The sequence below is a fragment of the Triturus cristatus genome, chromosome 7 (assembly GCF_964204655.1).
Source record: "Triturus cristatus chromosome 7, aTriCri1.1, whole genome shotgun sequence".
Classification (NCBI taxonomy): Eukaryota; Metazoa; Chordata; class Amphibia; order Caudata; family Salamandridae; genus Triturus; species Triturus cristatus.
The window spans coordinates 1,771,206,573-1,771,223,244 of NC_140590.1; the positions used below are offsets into that span (position 1 = coordinate 1,771,206,573).

General features: G+C 47.4%; 1 protein-coding gene across 1 annotated transcript in view; it reads left to right on the plus strand.

Moving 5' to 3' along the window:
* LOC146813044 (olfactory receptor 5V1-like) overlaps nucleotides 1-16,672 on the plus strand; it is a 160,801-nt gene that overhangs the window by 22,876 nt on the left and 121,253 nt on the right. The window contains exon 2 of the mRNA XM_085620060.1: nucleotides 10,348-10,621. The gene's annotated coding sequence lies outside the window, so the exon portion shown is untranslated. The remainder of the gene's footprint in view (nucleotides 1-10,347; nucleotides 10,622-16,672) is intronic.

Consider the following 16,672-nt stretch of genomic DNA (forward strand, 5'->3'; position numbering starts at 1 on the left):
ATCGCACACATCCGCTCAGACCGGGGGTAGTTGTCATTCAATATTACCCGCACACCAGCAGGAGAGCAGCGGATCGTAGCCCTAAAATGCTTTAACATATCAAGGCCCATAATGTTGTCCGGTGTGTACGGGGCAAGCAGAAACGGACAGGGCGCAGAAAAAGAATCAACCTTAAATGTGAGGGGCTGTGAAAGAGGGCTTCGGGAGAGTGTACCGTCAAACCCTACCGATGTAACCATTAAGCCGGATGGGGGAGCCCCCGGAACCAATTGCTTAGACAGCGCACTACGTGTCGCTCCTGTATCCACTAGGAACTGATCAGTAGCGCCTAAAACCTCAGCCGATACATAAGGACCCTTCTGATCAACCGGCACCTCAACTGATTCGAACCCCCATCCAACGCATTCCTATGCATGCTGAGAATCATGATACCCCGATCGGTCAATCTCCGACACGTGATACTGATGCTGGCGATCGAAAACATTTGATCTATCTCGGTGCTGCCCAGCAGTGTCGAAACGAGCATTATCGTTAGAGTTCCCTCTAAAGTTCGAGAAACCCCCTCTACCTCTCGAGCCACCTGAAATATGTCCCTGACGCGAAGCACGCAACACTGGGCAATCCCTGGCCCAATTGCTTACAATACGCACACTGGTTCCTATTCAAATCAGAGCGGCCCGAGGGAGGACCATAAGATCCTCCCCTACCTCTGTTAACCCCCCGTCGGGGCGGGCCATATACTTGCGCCAACATCACCTTCGTCTTGAGATCTTTCGATTTCTTATCCTCCTGTCCCTTTGCTTCTTGCTCCTGACGCTCATAATACTGAGCGATAGTCAGGAGAGCCGTTGGGGTCGCGGAGGACCAAGAACTCTCACTCGCTTTTAGACGGGCCGCAACTGCCGGCAGCAGATTGGCCACATATTTATCCGCGAAAAGGTGGCGACCCGTTTCGTCAGTAAGCGACTGGCCACTAAAGTCATGAAACGTTTCTTCAAAGCGCGTAAAGAAGTCTGCAACTGACTCGTCAACTTTCTGTTTACATGCAGCTAACATATTCCAGTCAATCTTTTTAGGGGGGATAATTGTTTTCAACTTAGCCACAATAGCAGCAGGGAGATCTAAGATACTCTGGGGTGGTTTCTGTGCGGGCTTCCGTTCTCTATCTTCATCCTCAAGGTCAGACCATCGAGCCTTAAAGGCAACTATATCATCTACCTTTCGGACAGATCGCCACATATCCGGTGGCAAAATAAGGCCAAAGAACAGGTCTATATCTGCTAAGGTCATAACGCAAGAATTCAAGGCCCCCTCGACTTCCTCGTAGAAGGCCGCTGGATTCTTGCGGGGATCAGGCAATGCATTATTCAACGCCATAACATCAGCCCTATGCCAAGGAGTATAAACCCAATTATACACAAAATATCCCTTTGCATCGGCAGAGGAGGTGTCCGAGCTAGTCCCCGCCCCTTTAGGAGGAACATACAAAGGTGCCGCCTCCCGCATTGGTTTAGCATGCACTATGCCATCCTTATCTGACTGGGAGATGGATGAGTGGCCCTCTGCTGTGCATGAATCCGACTGCTTCTCCTCCCCTGCTCGCTGGCGCGCTTTCTCTTTAAGGGCCAGCACCTCGTCCCGCAAAGCGAACAGCCGCCGGGCTGTGTCAGGAGCCTTAGAGGGAGAGAAAACACCATTATGCAATGCTTTAGCATCCGATGTCACATCATCAGGCTCAAAAACACTGGAATATTTCCGGTAAGCAGCAGTCACTTCATCAGCAAAGTGGCCCAAAAAATACAATTTATCTCTCGCCTGCCACGCCCCCCAAGTATGGAATAAGTCATCCACGGATAGCTTGCCCTTAAGTGCACGGAAGGAAAATTGCCGAAGCTCAGCCATTTGCTCGGCTGACAGCATGGACCGCGTATCTACCTTACCCGAAGCCGGGTCGGAATCTTGTGGCCTCGGAGCAGACGCGCCAACATAAGGGGGCGGAGAGCGATCTAGTAAATAAAAATCATCATCAAGATTATTAAGGACAGGATAAAGTGGCTGCCGAACAGCGTATTGACCCGAAACTTGTAGCCTACGCTCTTTCTCTTGTCTGTCCGTCTGCTCTCTGTCCTCCCGACGCTTCGCTTCCTGTGCTCGCACATGATCATTCTTCCGTTGTTCTTTATCAAACAGCGATTTCTCACGCTTCTCTCGCTCACGCACTTCCTTCACCCACAACCGTACACACTCAAACATATCCTGCCGAGCACGCCGCTTACACATACACTGTTCCACATACTCAATCTTACGTATATCAAACGATCCATACAAAGGCCATCGTAACTCAGGATCTTTTTTCGTATATTTCCTCCATACTGTGCTGTACATTATGGAAGAAAGACCATGCTTCACATACATATCCCTATTAGGAGTCCCCTCTGGGGGAGCCGGAGCAGATTCCTCGAGGTTCAACCGGTTTCCAAAGCAGCAACACCACTTACGGAGTGCGCTAAAAGCAGGCATGTTCAGAAATAATGCAAAATATGCAATATTGTAAGGAAAATGGCACTTAATCGTTGCGCCGTTCAAAGTTACACAGCTCCGGAGAAATCTCTCCACATTACCTGCCTATATGTGTTGCAACGCATATATTTTCACAAAGACAAATACAAAATATGACTAGTCATCACAAATCAAACTCAAATAGCCAGACCAGGCTTCAAAAACTCGGAGCAAGTACCGTACAACGGTTCTTACCAATCAAGAGTCCAGATTCCAACTGCCAAGCTCCAAAATCGCCCAAACGGCTCTCACGGCAGGACCGACAGAAGAGGTCTCAGTCGAGGACCGGCGCCACCCAGACGGTCAGCTCGGAAGGGAAGGAAGAAAAACCTCGGGATGCCAGGGCTAAAACGCCGCTGGCAGTGATCACATCCCCGGCCAAATTCCTCACCTTCGTCGCGACCAGTCCTTCGAGCATCCGAGTCGCCGATGAGCCCCACGTGACGGGCGCCAATTGATGAATACAGGCCCCAGCTAGGCCCGCAGGACACAAGGGTTCGCTCTCCTGTAATGTAAACTAGAAGGAAGTTGGCACGGAAACTGCAAAGTACAAAGACAAGATTTATTAACCCTTAAGGGTGGTCCTACAATCCATACAACACTCTTCAGTATTGCATAGAGTAGCACACAGAACTTAGTACATGGTCCCCTTTTATACACAATAGAGGGGCTCATGAGTGGGTGGATACAACATGAGGTCGAAGAACATTACCATTTATGGTCATTTTCGATACTGAATCAATATGCGTGGGCGGAGTTAACACACTCCTTGAGCCCGCGAAGACATGGTCAAGCAAGGCTAACTGATAACAGATGTGGTCAAGTCTGGGCATGCGCCAGATGGACAAAGGAGCTATTTATAGACTGTTACTAGGCAGATTACAAGAGCAACTAACACAGAGGCTGGACTCTTCTCGTGGTGAACACGTGGAGGCATGACAATACAAAATGGAGTCCGAACTTCGGTCAACATAACAGAGAAAACATGCTCTAGAGGAAGGGAACTAATGTCTTTAGTAAATGCTTAATCACATCGTTGTTTTAATTTACAACACCTTCAATCGTTGAATTTCTAGTCTAAGAGCGGAGTGATCGCTAAAAGTGTTTAACAGTACCTCACAGGACCTTACTCGAGGTAATAAGCCTGGGGAGATAAGAATATAATCCACTGTCGTACTAAAGCCCCTACCCACATACGTTGGTTGTAAGAGATTTGAGTCTGGAATCAATTCGTTTACTATTTCCAGTTCTAAGTCAACCAACATATTGTTTGTTGCAGTCCCCGCTTTACTATGGTTAAAGTGCATAATAGGAGCGTTCTCTTCATCCACAATTCCACATCTATTTTTCCCAACGTGTGGGCATGGGTGAATGTTTAAGTCTCCTCCGCATATGAGGTGGAGTGGCCCCTTACCAGGTAGAGAGTTATGTCCCAGTTTCTCCTTAATTAAATTGATGAGAGACAAGAATTGTTCCTCGTCAAGATTGTTATATACATTGAGCAAAAGGATAGGTTCAAATTTATTAAAAAGGAGCTTTAATAGTTGGAAATTTGGATCAGACAACACCAAAGATGTTTTAAGATCATTAATTGTGTTGGCAATATATGTAGTCAACCCTCCCTTGGGTCTACCAATGCCACCCCCCAAAGCTGGCGTAAAATACGTTTGATAGCCAGGGAGGTGAAGCTCTGTCAGAGACCAAGTCTCCTGGAGACATATGATATTCCCCCCTTCCAGGAAATGTGTCAGTGAACCGTCTTCGATTTTTGGACGGAGCCCTGCTATATTCCAAAAAAAAATGGATAGAGAATGCAGATTTACATTATTCATTGTTTCTTGGATTGAACAATCCATTATGGGGTTGGATATTAGCTGAGAAGAACTATGATCGATGGGTTTGGAATTGATTGGTGGTCAATCGACCGTTTCAAGAACACTGAATCTATTATCCGTGGGAATCCCAAACCAGGTTTCCCTTTGGGTTGGCTCTCTGTTTAACGTCCGCAATTGATGGAGGCCCCAGTCATCACTTCCTCTTCCCCAAAATTGAGGGCCTGGAATTGGCCTATAGCCACCATGCTCATTGAAACGAGGACCCACTGTATTCCAACGATTGAAGTAATTATCGTGGACTGGGGCTATAGTTTCCCAATAAGGAGCATTGGTGATTTGAGCCTCCCTAAGGAACCTAGAGGGATAAAAAAAGGAGAGACGCCTAATTCCTATTTCGCCGTGGGTGTTTGAACGCTCCCAAGAACATATGTGGTCCACCACCCATGGATGGTCAAAGGAGATCAAAATACAGTCACCTGGTATAGTTTTCCGACTTTTCCCACCCACGGGGTTCTACGGACCATCAGGATCCTAGATGACCCGGGTTCTGTAATGGGACGATTGTTATTTAACCAAAACTGCACCTTATTTTTCAGCGACCAGGTAGATTCCACAACGTGGTCTTCTAACTCGGGTACTCCTACCATAACTACCACATAGGGGCTTGCTTCTGGAGGCAAGTCAACTGCCAACCTTTTTTTTTGGCCCCTCGTGTCAGCTGTGGAGTGATCAGTTGTTACTTGTTTAGGGACCTGTTTGTTTTGGGTCAAAGTGTTTGTTTGTTGCAGCGTTTTTTTTCCCTTAAGAGAGGAGTTTTTAGGCCCTGGCGTTGCTGCTCCCAAGACATTGTTCTGAGAAGGATGAATCTTGGAGTTAGCAATAGGATCTTCTATTCTCTCTATGATGGTTGTTTCGGGAGGTAGTAATTTAGATGGAGAATCGGAAGGGGCATTTTTAGAGTTTTTTTTATGCGTATATGACACCTTTTGAAGGGGTGGTTTGATTCTTTTCTCTTTTTTTTTCCCCCCCCCCTCTATTACTTGTTTTGGTTTCATAATATCAACAAGAAGCTGTAATTGTTGTTCCATCCGAGACAACCTTAATTCGAGTGGGGTAATGGTAATTTTTAGAAGATCTGCTATGTTAGCTATTGACACTGAGTTTAGCTTGTCTCTTTGCGAGTAGGTAGGTGAGGAAGAGATCGAATTAAGTACGCTAAGAGAATCTAAATTTTCATGCGTAAACTGATTAGTAACTGAGTTATCGGAGTGGGGATTCTCAGATGTAGGTGTTATAGGTTTTGGTTCATCTAGAGAACTAGAGTCATGTGGGATCGAATTATTAGGTTTTGTTCTTCTTTTCCTAATTGCCCCCTCTCTTTTCCCTCTGGTAATCCTTATTTCATCCGGGGTTATTTCGGGGATTAGGACTGGGGATTTTTCTAGATCAAGACTTATTTGAAAATCGGAAAGTTGTGAAGCTGATAAATCTACATTATTTGGGAGACTTCTCCTACCTGTGGGAGTGGACCCACAGCCCCCAATTTGGCGGGTCTCGGGGGTTTTTGCATTCTTCAAGTTTCCCATGGATGACCGCTTTGCCAGGGCTAGATCTAAAGAGACCCTGCCTTCTATTAGGCTGATACTTTGGTCAATAAAATTGTTCGCCTTAGTAATAAAGTCGTCCATAGGGCCTAAACGTTTTCCCCCACCTCCCTTTACTTTGTCTTTAGACCCTCTCGTAAGAACCATCTCCACAGTCGCACGGAACAATTAATCGTCAACAAATTATGGTAAACAATATTTAAACCAGGCTACTTAGGGCTCTCAGACAATATGCTGGATTAGTGAACGAATAGGTTCTCAGAGTACCTCGTTGTTAAGGAGAGGGCCCGGTCCGGTCTCCTCCATTCTCTGACGGCCTCAGACGGCCCGCCTTTTGCCCGGGCTTAGCCCCGGGCGCTCCTGCGCGCTCCTGCGCAGCGGGTAACCAAGTTCATTAAATAGTAAAGTACTTGGGCGTGGGGGCGTGGCGGCCAGGGAGAGCAGCCCAGGTGTTGGTGGTTGGGCTCGCAGGGACTCCTGGACTATGGAGTCCCTGCTGCTCGCAGCCCCGGTCCTGATTCCTTTCCCCCAGATGGCAGGCAGCCCCAATCAGCAGACCTCCGCGGTGACTTGAAGCGAAGCGGGACCCGCGAAGCGGGTCCGGCAAGTTGCTGGCGGTATGCACAGGAGCGACAAAGATATGCAGGGGCAGTCCGGCGTCAATCCCGAAGTAAGCAAGTAGTTATCCCGCTGTTGGGGAGAAATCAATCCTCTTTTACTCCCATGGGCGTGGGGGCGTGGCGGCCAGGGAGAGCAGCCCAGGTGTTGGTGGTTGGGCTCGCAGGGACTCCTGGACTATGGAGTCCCTGCTGCTCGCAGCCCCGGTCCTGATTCCTTTCCCCCAGATGGCAGGCAGCCCCAATCAGCCAACCTCCGCGGTGACTTGAAGCGAAGCGGGACCCGCGAAGCGGGTCCGGCAAGTTGCAGGCGGTATGCACAGGAGCGACAAAGATATGCAGGGGCAGTCCGGCGTCAATCCCGAAGTAAGCAAGTAGTTATCCCGCTGTTGGGGAGAAATCAATCCTCTTTTACTCCCATGGGCGTGGGGGCGTGGCGGCCAGGGAGAGCAGCCCAGGTGTTGGTGGTTGGGCTCGCAGGGACTCCTGGACTATGGAGTCCCTGCTGCTCGCAGCCCCGGTCCTGATTCCTTTCCCCCAGATGGCAGGCAGCCCCAATCAGCCGACCTCCGCGGTGACTTGAAGCGAAGCGGGACCCGCGAAGCGGGTCCGGCAAGTTGCTGGCGGTATGCACAGGAGCGACAAAGATATGCAGGGGCAGTCCGGCGTCAATCCCGAAGTAAGCAAGTAGTTATCCCGCTGTTGGGGAGAAATCAATCCTCTTTTACTCCCGTGGGCGTGGGGGCGTGGCGGCCAGGGAGAGCAGCCCAGGTGTTGGTGGTTGGGCTCGCAGGGACTCCTGGACTATGGAGTCCCTGCTGCTCGCAGCCCCGGTCCTGATTCCTTTCCCCCAGATGGCAGGCAGCCCCAATCAGCAGACCTCCGCGGTGACTTGAAGCGAAGCGGGACCCGCAAAGCGGGTCCGGCAAGTTGCTGGCGGTATGCACAGGAGCGACAAAGATATGCAGGGGAAGTCCGGCGTCAATCCCGAAGTAAGCAAGTAGTTATCCCGCTGTTGGGGAGAAATCAATCCTCTTTTAATCCCATGGGCGTGGGGGCATGGCGGCCAGGGAGAGCAGCCCAGGTGTTGGTGGTTGGGCTCGCAGGGACTCCTGGACTATGGAGTCCCTGCTGCTTGCAGCCCCGGTCCTGATTCCTTTCCCCCAGATGGCAGGCAGCCCCAATCAGCAGACCTCCGCGGTGACTTGAAGCGAAGCGGGACCCGCGAAGCGGGTCCGGCAAGTTGCTGGCGGTATGCACAGGAGCGACAAAGATATGCAGGGGCAGTCCGGCGTCAATCCCGAAGTAAGCAAGTAGTTATCCCGCTGTTGGGGAGAAATCAATCCTCTTTTACTCCCGTGGGCGTGGGGGCGTGGCGGCCAGGGAGAGCAGCCCAGGTGTTGGTGGTTGGGCTCGCAGGGACTCCTGGACTATGGAGTCCCTGCTGCTCGCAGCCCCGGTCCTGATTCCTGTCCCCCAGATGGCAGGCAGCCCCAATCAGCAGACCTCCGCGGTGACTTGAAGCGAAGTGGGACCCGCGAAGCGGGTCCGGCAAGTTGCTGGCGGTATGCACAGGAGCGACAAAGATATGCAGGGGCAGTCCGGCGTCAATCCCGAAGTAAGCAAGTAGTTATCCCCAGTAAGCAAGTAGTTATCCCATGGACAAGTATGTCAGCTCTATTCCTTTCTGTGTGCTGCCTGTCACCACTGTTATGTGTGAAAGGCACCGTACATTCGCTCTGAGGGCGTGTGTACGTTCCCTATCACTATGGGAGTGCTGCCGTAGGCCTACCCATAGTGATAGTGAGCGTACAGGCGTGTGTACGGTCCGTATCACTATGGGTACGCATACGCGAGCACACCCATAGTGATAGTGAGCATACACGCGTGTGTACGGTCCTTATCACTATGGGTACGCATACGCGAGCACACCCATAGTGATAGTGAGCGTACACGCGTGTGTGCGGTCCGTATCACTATGGGTACGCATACGCGAGCACACCCATAGTGATAGTGAGCGTACACGCGTGTGTACACGCGTGTGTACGCTCCGTATCACTATGGGTACGCATACGCGAGCACACCCGTAGTGATAGTGAGCGTACAGGCGTGTGTACGGTCCGTATCACTATGGGTACGCATACGCGAGCACACCCATAGTGATAGTGAGCGTACACGCGTGTGTACAGTCCGTATCACTATGGGTTTGCTCGCGTATGCGTACCCATAGTGATACGGACCGTACACACGCTTGTACGGCCAGTTGCTATGCATTTGGGGTGCCCGGGAACGCACCGTACCTGTGTGTGAATCTACAAATTACATAGGGGACACATGAGGGACAAGTATAAAGCCCTACATGCATGCTGGTTGTCATGGAGACCAAGTTTAAAGTTTGATTTTTTTCATCAGGTGCCCAGCAAAAGTCGGTTTGAAAGAATCTACTTTGTTGCAAAGTGGTTGTGGAGTTGACATCATGCTCAAGAAAAAAAAGAGCAAAGCCACTGACTGTGCTAGGTTTAAAGGGATTGGAGGAAACATAGGATGCAAATGTGAGTGACCAATCACTCTGTACTCCTGTGCATGAAACAGGCCAGCAAGGCAGATATAAGGCAGCCAGGTCCCATGAGAGAGCACTTGCCTGCACATCTTTTGATTCTACAACACTGCTGCTGCTCGTGATTCCCTGGCACCATGTCAAGGTCTGTGGAGAGGGCCCAGCCTTTCACCCTGGAGGAGAATCTGGCATTGCTGGATGTGATCCTCCCACAGTACCCCATGCTGTATGGGCGACCAGGGTTTCAGGTGAGTGCAGAGTCCACTAGCACAGACTGTGTCCCTTTTTTGTGACTGGGACTTCTGGCATTGTGTCCAGGTGTGACACACATGCATTGTACTGTAGAGTGGGTCCCAGGGGGAGGAATGCCTGACGTCTCCCAGCAAGAGCATGCTGTGGTGCATGTCTGCCGTCCTCACTTGCATTGTGTTTACTGTGACAATCACTGCATGGTGTATGCCACATTCTGCCTGTCTAATCCTCCTGGGAATGTTGCTTCTACAGTCCTCATGTGATTCTGTGGTCACCCCAGTGTGACAGGTGACTGTACCCACAGATGTGTGTTTGTTCAGTGTACCTGTGCTGAGAGTGTCCACATGATGTGGGCGTACCCTGGACATAGGTGTGTGTGTAAGTCCCCTGTCATGTGGGTGGGTGCATATGTGGAGTGTAGCACCCCAGCTGCATGAGGTATGGATATACCCTGCCCATCTGATGCGAGCAGGGAGCAGTGCTGTGTGTCTGACGTGCAGAGCCAGCCCCACACCTGTGAGCCCCCCCAGTCTAGTGGCACATGTGCAGAGTGAGGTTTGTAGCTGCATTTGGCAATGGCAGGTGTATGTCCTGTGCCTGTGTGTGTCTGTGTACTCTGCTGAGGTAGCGTCAGTGGCCTGTGGCATGTGACTGCTTTGAGGTGCTGCACATAATCCTGGTGTACCTTCTGATGCACAGTGTGAGTCTGGATCATTTATTGTGTCTTACCCCTCATGCCACCTGTGTACTTTCTATGGCACGAGGTGCATATGCCCTTACACAGAGAAAAAAGTCCCTATGACAAAGGTGCAATGCTTTGGCTGCATACTATGCTTTGTTGAAACCAGATAAATAGTTCTAATGTGTGTCTCTGTGACATGTGGCAGGTGTATTGATGTAGTCTCACTTTTTCAACCCCACAGGTAGGCGCCTCTGCCAAGGAGCAGAACTGGAGGGACGCCGTCAGTGCCGTGAGGAGGACGTAGGGTCGCAAGCGGCGCCTGGCCCAGGTGAGAAAACGCTGGCAGGATATCCGGTGCTGGACGCGGAGGATCGCACGGGTCCTGCTGGGGGACTCACCTATGGGCCCTAAGAACCATGGGCGTCGCCGTCTGACCCACATCCACAAGCGTGTGCTGGCGGTGGTCTTTCCAGACATGGACAGGCGCTTACGGGAGAAGCAGCAGCAGGAAGGGGGTAGGTACATGTGTGTTTGTTGTGTGTCACCAGCATTTGTAAGTGCGCAGTTGCATGGATACACTGCCAGTGTTTAAATGTGCGGTGCAGGTCCTGTCACCCACAGTATAGCGGTGCTGTCCTTCCTCCCTTCCCCTCCTTGCCATTTGTTCCCTGGTCTGTGTGTAGTCACTCTTTCACAAGGTCATCTGGGCTGGCAGTTTATCCACGTGACCAATGCTTGCAGCATCATGTGTGGGGGTGGTGTGTAACAGGTTTTGGGACCTTGCCTGTGCCCTGTCCAGTTCAGTACTTCTGGGGTCCATGTCAATTGGCACTGATGCTGAGTCCAGACATAGGAGTATGTCTCTGAAGTGTAATGCCTTACAGCAAGCATGTCCTATGTTGTGGCCTGTGACATGATGTGCATGAGTGTGCGATACGCAGAGTGCAGGGATGGTGGCCTGTGTTGCAGTCATTACCATTCAGGACCATGGAATATTGTGACCACTACTGTCTCCTGGGGCATATTTTGCTAGGTATCATGTGTGTCATCACAATATGTGGACACTCTCAGTGTCTACAGCATAGGATGTGCTCTGTGTCATTGTCCCCTGGCACCATGTATATTTACGTAACGTGTTCTACAAGTGTCCACTGTACAGCCTGACCTAATTTTCCTCGTTCATACTCACGGTGGCCAGTGCCTGTGTGTCTTGTTACAATTATCTGATGATGGCCATTTGTAAATGAGATCGTTGTACAGGCGCACATGGGGTATTTTGGGTCCAATATGGGTTCTGGCAGCCCATGTGTATTTCTCCCAGACTAAGAGATGCAAGTGCTTCCTGTGTCTCATCAAATTGTCGCATGTAGGGGGTGGTTGGTGCGGGCAAGGCCTACATGTCGACACCTGAAATCTCATTGCTCGGTCTGGCCAGTGTGTGATGTTTGTCTGGACATACACTCAAGGTGCAGTGTCCCATTCATGTTGGGCATGTCTTTGAGTATTACCTTTGCAGCATGTGCCTCAAGTTCATGGAGATAGTCCCTGCTCATCCCTAGTTACGGCAACGCTGTGTGGTGCAGATGCAGTGCTGGATTGGCCCTAGAGCCTGGCTCCTCTGTCCAAATCCATATCATGTCATTTGCAAATGTGTCATGCTCTCCATAGTTTCTCAGTGGCATGGTGGGTGAACCAACTGTGTGTTGCAGGGCCCATATATGTACCTTGTATTGTAGATGTTACTCATCTTTCATTTCAGGCTATGCACTGTAACCTATGTGTACGAGTCGGACGGAGAAAACCCTCCGTCCGACGGTTCGTACCCGGTTTCTCCAGGATCCTAATCGGCACCTTATTAGTGTGTTAGCATTTTTAATGTGAAGAACCCTGCCGCCCATTGGAACTGGTTCACACTGTGTAAATGGAGCAATTAAAATATCCTTGACCATTTAGCTTTATTGAAAGCTTGTTAGTTTAATTATCAGCATTTAATCTCATAACCACCAACTTTTAACTGTGTTGCCAAGTTGAATCATGACAGAAGTACAACATACACACTCCCTATGCCCATGTGCCGTCATTTATGTTTGTAGCAGTCCACTACATTGTCATACAGATCTGATTTTGTGTCAGTACTAGATGAAGAACTGATCCATTTTAAACCCAGATGTTTTATTCCAGCTTTCACAGTTGTTTTTATTCTAACAGCCTCCTCTACTGGCAGAAATCTTGAGATGCAAGTTGAAAATCGTTGAAATTGTCAGTCAAAATTCCTGATTTATATTACAAACATCACAGAATTTTTCTGACCAAAATTGCATTACTTGGAATCTTAACCTATGTACAGAAGGACGCATTTGCAAGCAACATGACCTTAGAATGCAATATGTGGAGAAATATATATTTTCAATTTCTTTCTTAGCTGAATAGAGAATTTCTAGAAATTACTGGACTGTCTTCTGACTAGGAATAACATTGATACAACTCAATATTTCTCATTATGCTGCATTTTTTAACTTTTGACAAACACATTGTTAGTTTGTGCTTGCTGTCTCCTATGTACAAGACAACTTTAATTGTATAGCAAGGGATGACATACATATACAGCATTCTCACTAAATCATTGTCAAGAAAAGGGAAATTATACAACATATTATGCAAAAAAAGTAAAATATGTTGCACACTGTGTGGCGAATTGAGATTGAAATGTGTAGAATCTAGAGCATCCCATTGCAACAGACCAGATATAGATTTGCTAAGTAAGCAAACAAATTCATCATTCAATTTTCAGAATTTCATCTTCAATTATTGATTCTGTTTTGGTTGGAAGCATAGAAAACATTTTGCCATTTCTTTTTTTTAATAAAAGTTGCATCTCCCTATGGGGCATATTATCAAGACAGGCGATAAAATTATCGCCGCTTTAGCGGCAGAAAACTGCCGCTAAAACGGCGATAATGGGCTTGATAATATGCTCTATGGAATTCCAATTGAAGCCCATGTTAGACGTCCTTCACATCTAACATGGTCTTCAATTGGAATTCCATAGAGCATATTATCAAGCCCATTATCGCCTTTTTTAGCGGCAGTTTTCTGACGCTAAAGCGGCGATAATTTTATCACCTGTCTTGATAATATGCCCCTATTTTCTTTAGATTTACAATGAGCGCATGTGACAGTGCCTCCGAAATTTCCTGCTTCAAGAATACCAATAGTGTACAAACCATTTTCAGCACATATTTTTCTTGCTTGAAGGCAGTAAAAAATTGTAGACACCAGACCTTAGAAAGGGCATTTTATTGAGCCTCACTGGGTGTTAGAAATGGGTGGACTTTGTAGTCACACTCTGTAACACAAAATATAAGCTGGCAAGACTAGGGGATAATTAAGTTAGAAACCGGTCAAAATGAAAGTTTCATTTACAAATACAGGCTGCATAACAGGTTCCAACCCATGGTTCACCTACTGCGGGGTATCCAATCCCTGAATATTGGACACAATTGGCACTCCTTGCAAATTTCACATGTGCTTTGCATTTCCATCTCACCTGATGTAGTGTTGTACGTTTTGATGGTGAACATTGGCATCATGGTGTGAATGATCCGTTGACGCATTGGCTGTCAGAGGATCTTTCGCTGCTCAGCCTATGAGGGTCATTAGTCATACTTAGACTTGCTGAATTAGGGTAATTTGGATCATCCCATCAAATGAGCAAATATTCGGTTGTAATGCTGATACAATGTGGTCATTTAATGTATTCAAAATTCTACATAGTGGTGCCCAGAACGCCCCCAAACCATTGTTTCAAAGGTTCATCTAGATTTCTACAACATAGACATGTGTGCCTTCTAAAGAAATGAGTAGTCTCAATATGTTATTGTACCATATGTGCTCTATAAGAGTGAACTCCTAAGTGTATGTGTCACTATATTAACTCAGTTTTTGGGTGATCATTCATAGTGTGAATCTGTTCCTTCATCCAACCCTTGTTATATGAGGTTTAGATGTAGTTGACTGATTGTACATAACACAACCCCTCATTTTACACAGAGGTATTTGTAATCCTATACATGAAGCACCTTCAGTCCTTTGCTACGGTCTAACCACAGGATATCATCATTCATCTCTTTATATGTAGATAGCTGATACACCCATCTCTGTTCTTTTTCAAACAGTATCTTCTTGATTTTAATGGTTGGTCCTACTTGACTAGATGTTCAATGACTGCTCCCTTGAAATCATCAACTGTATGGCCCATCGCTATGTAATTGTTCAACATCTTTGCTGTATTCCATTTATGGTGTTCATTGTTGGAATGTCCACGGATGTGGGTCTTTATTTTTCTGTATGGCATATCAGCATATCTTTGGCCACATGGGCATGTGTTTAGAGTATACCACACTTGTTGTGTTGCAGCTGGTAAGTTTCTTTAATCTCCAAGGTCTTTACAGACATGGATGCACTTTTTTAGTTGGAGTAGTCAGATGGCATACACTTCAGCCCTCACATCTGTAGTGATCTCTTACTCTGAGTAACCCCCATAATATTGCAGATGGCGTGTCTGTTGGGGTGGTTCTTTGTGTTGTGTGTATTTATGCATCTTTTAGGCACCTTTCCTTTTTCTGTGAGAACAGTTTTTTTGGGAGATAGTTCCGACTTGTTTCAACAAATTACATTTTTTATTATTTAGTTTCTTAACTAGATTTTAGGAAATGTTGTGTGTTGTGATGAACATGAGTTTATCTCGCTTGGGTTCCTACTGCCCATTCTCCAACAGGGCCACTCTGTTCCTGGCTCTCTTATTTGTTTAACAAATTATTTTTTCTGGGGTAACATCTAGCTTTGAGTTTGTCGGAAAGTGTGTCAGCTTTTGTATTCCAATCTTCTACCCTGCTACAGTTCCTTCTGAGGAACTGGCCATATGGAAGAATTTCACTTAGGAGTTGAAGATGGAAGCTGTCAAATTGCACAACTTTTTAGTATCTGTGGGTTTGTGGCGTGCAGTAACACTCAACCCTACCCCTCCAAGAAATAATCTGACATCTAGGAATCGTAATTCACATTGCTCATGGTGTAGGTGAACTTTACATTTGTATCACGTTGATTGGCTCAAAGAAGGATTTGTAAAGCGGTCTTCTCATGTTCACCTTCTCATATTAATAAGATTTCATCTATGTACCTTTACAGAGTGTAATCCTATGTTGGAATGGGAGATTAGTTGACATAATATATTTCTGTTTGAAGTTGAGTATATAGAGACCCACAATGCTAGGACCTCCATAGTGGTCCTGTTTACATGTAGGTACAACGTACCTTCAAATTTGAAAGGATATTTTGTCCAAGCCATCCTTGAACATTACAAGACAAAATGTGTTGGTGTAGCATGATCTAATTATTCATTATATAGTAGCTCCTCAATGGTTCGTAGAGTCTCATTTTGAGGGAAACTTGTACATAGGCTTTCGATATCCAGTCCTATAAGGATATGTCTTTTTCCACAGTTTTGGGGACAGGAGGAGTATACTCTAACACCAGTCAAGGGTAAAGGACCTGGTGGCACCACTTGGGGGTTAGAAATCAATCCAATAGGACCAGCAGCAGGAAACATGTGGAACTGGTCAGGTAGGCAGTTGCTAAGAAAGAGGTCTCTATAAAGTTTGTTGTGTCCCTATACCTCAAATAGCATGTGAGCTAGCTGAACCTTGGAGCTTTGGGGTCACTTCTGGGGTCCATAATTCAGGACAAGCAGGTCCAGTTTCAGGCAGTTCTGCAGTCCTTCTTTTGATCTTCAGGGGTCCAGGATTGTTCTGAGAAGAGCACTAGGGATGCTGCATTTATGCCCAGTGTCAGTCTGTGAGTGGGGTAAACTTCTGGTTGCTCTATAACCCATGGGATAAATGTTTCTAGGATTGACCTACCTATTTGAAGCATATCCCATGTTTTTACTGTAACCTATCTTAAAGTTCCCCCTTTCCCTAATTTTAAAATGACAAAACATTTCTTGTCCTGATTAGAGCTCCAGATGTCCACCCAGAGTTTTGGCTATGATAATGGGTAAACCGTCCCTTGTGATCACACCAAACCAGTGATCAGGCAGCCCCCCTCTCACTGAGCTTGGGGATAGGAAGCATAGGAAAACAAAAAGAAGGCAGACCCAGCTGTTAGCTACATCTGTCTGTGTTTTGAGGTGTCAGAAAGGTCTGGCCACAGCCCCCAGGTTATACTTCCCAAGGCAGAAAAATAACTCCCCACACCGGGCCTTTCTTCTACTGTCTGGGAGGAATCTACCTCTAACCAAAGGGGGGGCATCAACAGTCATGTGACACTGAACTCTGGCAGAGAGACTGTTTTGGCTATAGGAAAGGAAATGCTATAGCAAAATCCAGGGGTATATTCATAAGAACGCGTGTGTTAACTACCGCATGAGTAGCGTAACGCAACTTTCAATACCGCAGCCCATCGTGGGAAAATAACCTCATGACAACGTGGAATTCACAATACGACGGTACCATGTGATAGTCTGCCGAAACCGCAGATAATGTCTGCGATAGAGCCACCTTGATGGA